The sequence below is a fragment of the Pinus tabuliformis genome, chromosome 2_1, assembly GCF_031772625.1.
Source record: "Pinus tabuliformis cultivar Carrire ecotype Pingquan chromosome 2_1, CPIR1, whole genome shotgun sequence".
In the NCBI taxonomy this organism is placed as follows: domain Eukaryota; kingdom Viridiplantae; phylum Streptophyta; class Pinopsida; order Pinales; family Pinaceae; genus Pinus; species Pinus tabuliformis.
In genome coordinates, this window is record NC_142299.1 from 410,501,093 (window position 1) to 410,513,121 (window position 12,029).

The window sequence follows — 12,029 nt, forward strand, 5'->3', positions numbered from 1 at the left end:
ATTGATTAAGCTTATTAAAGATAAGCATCAAATACCAATCTTCATACCAATATGTTTATAATTATATGCTTAAGCATAGCATGCTTGATATGTATTTAAACTCAACTCAATTAACCAATGCAACATAATGTTTATTTATATGTTTAGGTCTTCCACATAAATAATAATATTGTAAATCACACACTTTTCTAAAAAAATAATATAATACACAATGACATTTATAATATAATACACAATGGACACACTAAAAATAATTACATATTTCTTACAACATGTCTTATATTTATTTTTATAGGGGAATCTATTTTGGAATAGAGATTTCAAAATTTTAATTGAATTATCAATAATTATTAGGTGGAAGGTAAAGATTTAACCTTTTAATAGTTTTCACAAATTAAATGTTGAGATTTATTTCAAAACTAATTATTCCATTTATGTTTTTTTTAATTAAATTAATTAATTAATCTTTTTCATATAAACAAATATCATATGAAATAAATTATGGTTTTTAAACATGTGATATAGATAAACTATAATATTATAAGCAAACCTATTTACAAATTAAGAATCCCGATAATAACATAAACAATATAAATACATTTAAGTCACATATTAAATTTTATAATAATTAATAATAATTTAATATAAAATTATAATTTGATTAAATTTAAAATTAATATTTATTAATATTTTCAACTCATATTAATATGACATTTATGAATAATTTAATAATAAAATCCTTTCCTCTTACATACCCATTAAACCAGGATATATAAACCAGCACATATGAATTGGTAGCTCAATAAAACACATGTAAAATTGTTCCTTACGGAAAACATATAAAATATTACAACTTTGGATGGTCATACAATTTTGTGCATGTAAAATTGTTCCTTACGGAAAACATATAAAATATTACAACTTTGGATGGTCATACAATTTTGTGCCACGGCCACTATAGAGCTTGTCATGACAGGCTCGGATAGCTAGACAAGCCAAGGTAAGTTCTGGATATACTCGTGAGGAGCGGATATACTCGTGAGGAGTTCTGTTCAGAGGTAAAGATTAAAGAGGTCCACCATTTCCACTGGAAAGCCACTATTCAAATTATATTTAGAAGGTTGCTGTACAAGCCACCATGATCCAAACTCACTTTCAGAGGTAAAGATTGAAAAGGGGCCAACATTCGCACCCCACAGTCACAATTCATTTTATATTTAGGAGGTTGCTGTAGAAGTCACCAAGCTGCTACTCAGACAGAAGGCACTTAGAGCTGAGATAACGTAGGGTGATGATTGAAATTGGAAGTGAAATCGGTATCATAATGAGTTAGACAAATTGTGCCAATAAGCAGGCACCCTAAGTTCATCTTTAAGTAAATTACAGATCATAATCCCGCTTTGCGTTGGGCCGAAACGGAACCCTAGAGTTTTGAAAGCCATCTACCAGGTGCAGATGGGCTTCCAGATTATGACAGCAACTCACACCAGCATTCTCTTTTAGATATGGAGAATCCAAGTGATTGATTCTCAGCTCAGACCCGACATGAGTAAATGACATCCTATCCATTGCTTCCATCAATCCCTTTGAATTTAATAAATCATGGCACTTCTTATGTATCCATTCATTCATAAAAATCTCGGGCATTTGAGGGATCCAATCATGGCTATTGACTATTCTCAACGTTTTCACGCCGATCTCCTCAAGCCTCTGTTTGAAATCATGGTTTCCAACTCTTGGTCCCCCAAAAGAGAACATTGCTACCGGTGTACTATTTGAGTTTGATGCCAAGTTTTCTCCAATCTGGTATGCACTCAAGAACGCCAAAGCTGCTCCTAGACTGTGCCCTGTAATGGTAATACTCAACTCCTCGCCCTCGTATAATTCTAGTAGTCTTTGCACCTCTTCCAGAACCGGTTCAGATGCGCTCTTCATGCTATTAGTATGATCGTCACCATGGCTGTTTCCCTTGGAAGTATACACACTTAAAAATCCATTTTCCACCTTCGGATTAAGATCAGAGTGATGGCTATTATCTGAGAGCTTAATTGGTTTTAAATCTGTCTTGAGATTTTCAGCCCATTCAAGTGGAGTCATGGTGCCTCTCCATGCAATAACTATATCTCTTCGACCTAATCTTTTGATCTCTTCCAAGTTATAACTCACAGCAACAAATCCTATCCACGTAGACTTCTGACACTTTAGGGTATCATTCGATAGTCTCGAAAGCCAATTCGGAACATGGACATTGGGAGTTGCATGGGGATACTTGGTGGCCCTGTAGCCAGTGTTCCAAAGCCCCACTCTTTGAGGAAATGAATTAACTTCACCACATGGGATGCAACAGCCACCATAAGAGCTCGACTGGGGGTCGGAGTTAAAAGCATCATAGGTTGCCTACGCAAATTCCCCATACTTAACAATCTCTGTTCTTAGGTTTTCATCAAGGGGATCAAGCAGGTCTCTCCAGCCATTGGCACCATGATATTACCTCCATTTTCCCGCCAGACTCTGCTTAGGAGAAGGATTGGGTCTACAAAGCCTGCTCATCCAATCATCATAGTTCCAGAAATTTCGCATGTCGTTCGAATTCCTCTGATTTAAAAGCGGGGAGTCTAATATTCTGTTCCTGATAGGACTTCTAGGACTGGAACCTATGAATGTGGCTGATAGGCCCCTGTCAATTAGGGATGTGATTTCCAGTCGTTTAGACCAAACTAATCTCTCTTGTGAAGGGTTCTTCACCAGATTTAGAGTGGATGGAGAGCGTCTAGGAGTGAAGTTTGATATATTCTTGAGGCCTGTGTTTTATGGCTAGATGATAAGGTAGCCTGTTTCAAAGACCCAAGGAGTTCCATATGCTGTGAAATAAATAATGTTGAAAGGATTGAAAATAAACTCTCCTTGGGGGATTGCAAGGAATTGTGAAATTAGGGCAGCGATGCCACTGATGATATATTCACAGTTCGTGCTCTAAAAGTAACTGTCATTTACTCGCTTTTGATTCATTCGCGTGAGGATTTTGAAAACTAGGTGACGAACTTGGTGCAGGAAATAAAGTAGCACGCGGTGCGGACCTCACGATTGGTACTGTAAACATAAATTTAATGATCTCCACATATGTTTCATGAGCTCGATTCTTCGCTGACAATCACCTCCACTACCCTGGCAAACAGTTTGTACACGATTGGTACTGTAAACATAAATTTAATGATCTCCACATATGTTTCATGAGCTCGATTCTTCGCTGACAATCACCTCGACTACGCTGGCAAACAGTTTGACATACAAATTGAAGCGCCCAGCTTCTGAGGGTATCTCCTCAATTATTTTTGACAAACTCACATTCATCATGTGCTGCATTCATTTTCATTTTCATTTCCATATTTATTGGTTGCGTGTGCAAATCTAAATGCATTTCTTTTCGGAAAAGAGATTGTTTTCCGTATTTGCTGTATTTACAAAAATCGAATGCTTATAAATATAAAAACCTTAGTAGCTAAAATTTAAAAATTTTAAAAATTAAATTAAGAAGTAATTTTTAAATGTTCAATTTATATTTACATACATATTTATATTTAGAGAAGTGGGAAATTGAGGTGGGCCGGTACTTGTCCATTTAGCTGGGAATTTATTGATATTTTATTATTATAGAAATATAAATAAATTATAAAGAAATAATTTAAATGATATTTTTATTTAATTAAATTATCATAAAAAATATATTGTTTTTTTATTATTAAATATAAATAAAGTTAGAAAAAGTTTATTTAAATAATATTAATTTATTTGTTATGAAAATCATGATTTTTTTTTTTTACATTTTCATTTGTAATTATTTTAATAATACATTTATAGATAAAATTTACTTTAAAATTATATACATAAATAAATTTGATACTTATTATTATTCAGCGAAAATTTATTTTAAAATCTTTGTTACTCAGTCATTTAAAGTTTAATCTTCATTTTCTTAAAAAGGAAAAGTGATTATCTTAGTAACTTGTTCCTAACCAATAATTAATCTAGCTATAAAATTAAGAAAATACTTTCACTTAACCCTTTCTTTGAAATCATGAACATCCCCTTTGGCTGTCCCATTACTAGCACTAATTTCCCTCCTATATTTCCATTGCATGAATCATCATCATATTTATGAGTTTTATCAAAAAAACCATATTAAAGTTATTTTTAAACCTTGGAAAAACATTTCCTTATATAACTTTTATGCAAAATCTTACATGGAAAAATGGGAAAGTCAATCAAAATCTATCTCAAAGAAAATACACTTCATGATTGTATCGCTAAGTCAACTATTAAAGAGCACCACAAAAGTTGAAATAGTTTCGTGTTTTTATTTTCACCAAAAGAAAATCTTAGAATTACAAACCTATTACTCTTAAGTTATAATCGATTTTAGAATTCTATGATCCATTCTTGACATAAGAGTCCCTCCCCTTCTGTCTAATCTTCCTTATAAATTCTTTTTCACCCTTTATTTTTCTAACTCTAATTAAAACATATTTTTAATCTTATTTTCTTCACCTTCTCTCCTTATTTTCTTCTTTAACTTCTTTCCCTTTTATATTTAAATTATTCCTTCTTTTAATAAATATGGTATAAATTATATTTAAAAAAAAATCCATAATATAATATCCATTCTCTCACATACTCATATTAAATTTAATTAAAAATGATGTATATATTAAAAAAAATCGATCACTACATATTATTAAAATATATAATATGAAATATTTAAAAAATAATCTATATAAAGTATTAATTATATAAAATTAAAATTTTCTAAATTATTACATTGATAGCCGTCCTTCCTATTGGAATTGGGCACTTTAATCATTTTACTAATTAAAAATATTGATGGGAGGGTTTAAATTTAAAGATGCTAGTATATTCTCTTCGTTGTCACAATGTCAATAGATGAAATTCACACCATGTATATCTAAATCACATGATTAAGCCTTGTTTAAATTAATCTTTTACAAAGCTTCACTAAAAATTACCATGCCATTTGTTAATTGACACCTATGAGGATTAACGAGAATAGGAAGACTACAAAAAGTTACACGCACCTACCATAACAAGAATAGGAGGATTATAAAACCTTACATGTACTCTTGTCATAGTAGTGCAAATGTGTATTTCGGAATAAGATGATTATCCATTTCAAAACAATGATAACGTGTGTCCAATTCCAACAGGTGTCCATGAGTTTCATTAACCTCTCCATCAATGTCATATATGATACAAGACCTATTTTATATATTTTCAAATAATAATAAAAGTTCTTAATCCGTTTATCTTTTACATCATTATTTACATTAATGTGTTAGTTACGCGTATATATATTTTTATTTTTATTTTTATGTATCATTATAACCATGGTAATGATTGAACTAATATTTTAATCAATTGTTTATCCATATGTTTCACCATTTACATTAACGTGTTAATTACCAATATATATGTTGATTTATTTACTTTTATTTTTGATTTATTATTATAACCATTGTGATGATTCAATTAATATATTCAACTAATACTTTAGTCAATTGCTTATGCATATGTTCTATATGATATCTCAGAACTTTTTTATAAGTGGCCACTCCAGGCTTGATCTAGCGTAGATATATCCTTTGCTCATCGTGTAAAGTTTAAAAAGCCAGGGATTAGTTCAAATAATTATATAAAATGATTTTGTAATCTAAAATATATAAAGAATTTTGGTAATAGATTGTTAGTGATTATTGAATGAAAGGAAATATATAAATTTATAAAAAATAGATGGTTTTAGAGAAAATAACGGATGTAATACATATTTTTTGAAATTAAATTTATGAAATCTTTATATTCTGAGTGGCTAGGTGGTTCTTTTATTGTACCTGTTTTCAATAATAATATTTATTGTACTTGTTATGGTTCATTTGCCAGGTTTTGCATGCTAAAACATGGAGGAATATATGGCAATGTGGAGGAATAAGAACAAGGTTTCTTGGCTGAGTGTTTCAAATTGTCATTAATTATTTATTGTATTTGTTATTCATCACCATGTCATTAAATATTATGTTTTATGTTTTATTATTCTGCCACTTTATCTAGGATTGTAACATGAAGGAATAAGAGCAAGGTTTTTTGGCTGAGTGTTTCAAATTATCATTAAATATTTATTGTACCTATTATTCATCACCACTCCATCTATTATAAGCAAAGCAGTGCTCCATGGATGTGTGCATTTCTTAGTGCCTGAGTTGCAATTTTCTCAAAGGATTAATGGAATGATTTGAAGGGGTTTCTCCTATCTGCTAAGAAAGGTGCACAATCTTTCAAAGTCTTCATTTTCTCTACCTAGAATTTTTTCATGAGTTTCCTTCGAGATGAATTGGAGGAACCGTGTTGGTTGAAACTTTCTAAGTTTTAATATGGCTATGGTTTTTACTAGGTAATCATGAACTACTACATGATTAGTGTGGACTGACTAGGGTTATATACAATAGTTTTAAGTCTTGTAGCTTAACATAAAATTTCCACTATTGGTTAGTATTTATTTGTTATTCTAAATTTAAGTTCGGTTCTACACTACAACCCATATAGAGTTGGCTCTTCTTGACTTTGTTATAACCTTGAGGCTCTAATGATACACACATATTCATAAACATTCATAAATCTGCAATCTATCAAATTCAAGTCATGTGGAACCAATTTCACCTCACTGTAACCTAGCTTCATTTCACAGGATACAAGGACATATTCCAAATCTATTGAAAATCTAAGAAGAAACAACCATTTTGCTTCGTTTCGGAGGATACAAGGACATATTCCAAATCTACTGAAAATCTAAGAAAAAATGACCATTTTTTTGTCCAAGGGAGAAAGTGCAACTTCCTCATAGTAGTGAAATCAAAGAAAGGAAAAACATCATAATCTAACCACCAACATATTTCTTGGTCACATATAAATTAATAAGTAGGCCACCAACATATTTCTTGGTCACATATAAATTAATAAGTAGGCCACCAACATATTTCTTGGTCACATATAAATTAATAATTAGGTCATCTTATCGAATGTCAAAGAAGAAGAAATCCACAGTGTTTAATGGATTCAAGAGACAATAAAACTCTTCACTTGGCTCAAGTATATATATTCAGATTGCTTTCTTCATTCCTATAGCCTCAGAGATGCTCTATGCATAATTTATTCAATTGAAAAAAAAAATTGTTTTCCTTTTTGTGTCTAGGCTGTTAGTTTGACAACGAATTAGTAACTTTAGGTAAATGTAAATAGACAGTTGTATACCGAATAATTAGTTATGTAACGATAGTTGGTGATATAAAACTATCAAATGCCCATGAAATAAAACACGGAGAATCATTGTTAAATAAATTTCCATTCAATTCAGTTTTCTGATTCAATTTCACGTCTTGGTCATTTGTGGTTTCTATGTTGTTTCTTTTCCTGTTTTTTCTCCCATTCTACCAACAATTGGTATCAGAGCACCGAGGGCGGTGAGCCTGGACGTTGAAGAAAAGCATCTGTGCGTTGAAGGCGTGGCTATGCGTTGAAGGCGTGAGTCCAAGTTTTTTTTCTTGCTGTGTGAAGTGAAGAGCCAGATTGCTGCTTATTAAAAAAGGGTCGAGCTGTATCTGCATGAGGAGGAGCCGAGTCTGGCAGAAGTGAATTTGCACCTGCGTAATTCACCTGCGGTGGATCAGAGCGTGCAGCACGCAGATTTCTATTCATCTGGCTGCTTATTAAAAAAAGGGCCGAGATGTATCTGTGTGAGGAGGAGCCGAGTCTGCCAGAAGTGAATTTTCACCTGCGTAATTCACCTGCGGTGGATCAGAGCGTGCAGCACGTAGATTGCTGTTCTTTCCTCTCTGCGGTGACAGCGTGATGAAGAGCCAGTTCAGTGGAGGAAGTTGCTGAAACCCTGCGTGAAGAGCCAGACTGCCCTGCGTGAAGGAGCCGAAGTTGCTGCCTCCATGAAAGAGCCTATCCCTGCGTCCCTGCGTGAAGTGTCAGATTGCTGCCCGGAGTGAGAACCTGCAGTGCGAGTTGAGATTGCCATATTGAGCCAGAAGAGCCGGTTCAGTGGAGGAAGTTGCTGAAATCCTGCGTGAAGAGCAAGACTGCCCTGCGTGAAGGAGCCGAAGTTGCTGCCAAATCCGGGTATTTTTTTTTAATTTAAAGATTTTTTTTTTTAAAGGGGTGAATGTGAGAAAGTCAAGAAAAAAGGAGACAATTTTTTTTAAGGAAAAGAGAAAAGAAGTTCAGCAATTGAAGTAGGGGTTTTTTTCTTTGATTTAAAAAAAACAGAGGTTTTTCCTTGAAAAATTATTCAACAATTGAAGTAGGGGTTTTTCTTTGAATTTAAAAAAAAAACAGAGGTTTTTCCCTGAAAAAATTATTCAGCAATTGAAGTAGGGAGAGTTAAAACTTGGAAATCCTTTGTTGGCATTGGATATTTTTTTTTGAAAGAAGAAAATTGAATTTTTTTTTTTAAAACCCTAGACTAAAGATTGAAAGTCTTAGAAAATGGCCAAGATGTCAAATGCAAAATTCGAGGTGGAGAAATTCACTGGAAAGAGCAATTTTTCTCTTTGGAAACTGAAGGTTAAGGATCTGCTTGTGCAACAAGGGTTGCACAAGGAATTGGATGGGGTAACTAAGAAACTTGCAACCATGACTACTTTAGACTGGGAGGACTTGGATGCCTGAGCTCTCAGTACCATCCGGTTATGCCTAGCGGATGAAGTTCTCTTCAACATTGTTGAAGAGACTACGGTGTCAAGATTGTGGGAAAAGCTTGAAAACCTCTATATGACAAAATCATTAACTAACAGAATTTATCTGAAACTACAATTATACAGTCTTCGAATGAAAGAAGGTTCAAGTGTTGCAGAACATTTGAATATTTTTAATACACTAATTTGTCAATTAACATATATGGAAGTCAAAATACAGGAAGAAGATAAAGCCATAACCTTGCTGTGTTCTCTGCCTGAATCATGGGATCGCTTCATAACTTCAATCAGTTTCAGCTCTGCTAATTCTTTGAAGTTTGAATCAGTCATGGGAGCTCTTATGTCTGAAGAAGTACGAAGGAAATCCAGCACTGAAACAACTGCATCAGAAGCCATGGTCGCTAGAGGACGCTCAAAGGAAAGAGGAGAAAAACCAAGGGGGTCTTCCAGGTCGAAATCGAAGGGCAAGAAGTGTAAGGCAAAATCTTGGAACTGCGGTAAAGTTGGACACTTGAAGAAGGACTGTTGGAAATGGAAGGAATCTGAAAACCCGAAGAACGAAGCGAATCAAGTCAATTCAGGTATGATAGACGAAGTTTTATCTACTGAAGAATTATGTATGATAGATGAAACTTCACTTGAATGTAATGTCTCTCAGAGTTTTGATAGCTGGCTGTTAGACTCTGGTGCTTCGCATCACATGTGCCCACATAGAAATTGGTTTACCTCGTATGAAAATGTAAACGGTAGTTCTGTGTTTATGGGTAACAATGTGTCATGTCAGACTGTTGGGATGGGAGATATCAGGATTAAGATGTATGATAACACAGTTAGGAAATTAACTAGTGTTAGACATGTACCTGATTTGAAGAAAAATTTAATCTCTTTGGGAGTGTTGGATTCAGATGGTTATAAGTTTACAGGTCAAGATGGCGTCTTGAATGATTTTAAAGGAGCCCTTGTGGCTATGAAGGCAGAAAAGGTCGGAAATCTTTACAGGTTAAAAGGAAGTACTCAGGTCAGTGAAGCAGTGGTTGTGTCAGAAAAGGAAGAAGCAAGTACTCGTCTGTGGCATCAGCGATTGGGTCATATGAGCGAGAAAGGTCTTCATATACTGATGAAACGTAAATCTCTTCCCGGTCTGAAATCCTTGAATTTAGATTTCTCTAAACATTGTGTGTATGGAAAACAGTGTAAACAGAGATTTAAAGTTGGAAATCATAATAGTAAAGATGTTTTAGAGTACATTCATTTTGATCTGTGGGGGCCTTCCCCTGTTGTGTCATATGGAGGTGCATTGTATTTTTTAACGTTCATTGATGATTACTCCCGTAGAGTTTGGGTCTATATGCTAAAAAGGAAAGCTGATGTATTAAATGTCTTTAAACAATTTAAAGTAATGGTAGAGAAAAGAACAGGAAAATCTATTAAATGTCTAAGAATTGACAATGGTGGTGAGTTCACTTCTGTTGAATTTGAACAATACTATAAGGATGAGGGCATTGTTAAACACAAAACTGCTGTTTATACTCCTCAGCAAAATGGTGTTGTTGAGCGTATGAATCAGACTCTTATGGAAAGAGCCAGAAGCATGATCAGCAATGCTAACTTGCAAAATGAGTTGTGGGCAGAAGTAGTATCTACTGCTTGTTATTTAGTTAACAGATCACCTTCAGTAGCAATTGATTGTAAAATTCCTGAAGAAGTTTGGACAGGTCAGTCTTGTGACTATTCACATTTGAGGATATTTGGCTGTGATGCTTATTCTCTTATTCCGAAAAATCAGTGTTCAAAATTAGATCTGAAGTCGAAATGTTATGTCTTTGTTGGGTATGACTATGCAATGAAAGGATATAGGTTGTGGGATCCTACATTGCGGAAGATAGTCATTAGTAGAGATGTAAAATTTGATGAATCCTCTTTGTTAAAATCAAATGTTGAAAGAATCGAATAGGAACAGGTATCGCCGAGTCAACAAGTTCAGTTGGAGGCTAGACCTTTCAGTGACAGTCAAAAGGAAGGAGAGACTTCTGGAGAAAAAGGTGTTGAATACACAAAGGAACGAGTTGAAGCTTCTGAACCAGTGCAAGTTTCTAAACCAGTTCAAGAACCAGTCACTTTGAGAAGGTCTACAAGGGAAAGGAAAAATCCCAAAAGGTATGAAGATTCTGCTTCATCTTTTGCTTTGATTACTGAAGATGGGGAAGCTTCTTGTTATCAGGAAGCAGTAGATGATACAAATAGCGAGAAATGGAAAATGGCTATGGAAGAAGAAATGGACTCCTTAGTCAAGAACAATACCTGGGATCTTGTAGAGCTTCCTGAAGGGAGAAGTGTTGTTGGGTGTAAATGGGTCTTCAAGCTGAAATGGAAAGTTGATGGTAGTATTGAAAGGTGTAAGGTGCGACTGGTAGCGAAAGGGTATTCTCAGGTTGAAGGTATAGACTTTCATGAGATTTTTTCTCCAGTTGTAAAACTTGTTTCTATATGTACTGTGTTGGCACTAACTGCGTTGCTTAATCTTGAGTTAGAACAGTTAGATGTTAAAACAACTTTTCTACATGGTGATTTGAACGAAGAGATATATATGGAACAACCAGAAGGTTTTGTATGAGGTCGCAGTAGAAGATTAGTTTGCAACATCAGGAAATCATTGTATGGTCTGAGGCAGTCTCCTAGACAATGGTACAAGAAGTTTGATTCCTTCATGGTGAGCCAGAACTTTATAAGAAGTGAGTATGATCATTGTGTGTACTTCAAAAATTTCAATGGCATATTCATTATCTTAGCTTTGTATGTTGACGATATGCTTATTGCAAGCAAAAGCATGGAAGAAATCAACAGGTTAAAGGCTCAACTCTCTAGGACGTTTGATATGAAGGATCTTGGAGCAGCAAAACATACTTGGGCATGGAGATACACAGAGACAAAAAATGGTAAGCTTTGGTTATCACAACAGAAGTATGTGGAGAAGGTACTTGAAAAGTTCTCTATGAATAATGTGAAACCTGTTAATGTTCCTCTAGCTTCCCATTTTAAGCTTTCTTCGGTTTTGAGTCCTAGAGCTGATGAAGAAAAGTAGTATATGTCTCATGTACCATATGCAAATGTGGTAGGCAACTTAATGTATGCGATGGTATCTACAAGACCTGAAATTTCACATGCAGCTGGAGTTGTCAGCAGGTTCATGGCACATCCAGGTAAAGAACATTGGCAAGCAGTGAAATGGGTGCTTCGATATCTAAGAGGCACAAGTGATCATTACAT

General features: G+C 34.2%; 1 pseudogene; it reads right to left on the bottom strand.

The window, feature by feature from the left end:
- Positions 1-1,380: 1,380 nt before the first annotated feature.
- LOC149200654 (phospholipase A1-Ibeta2, chloroplastic pseudogene) lies at positions 1,381-2,497 on the bottom strand (annotated as a pseudogene).
- Between the last annotated feature and the right edge of the window lie 9,532 nt (positions 2,498-12,029).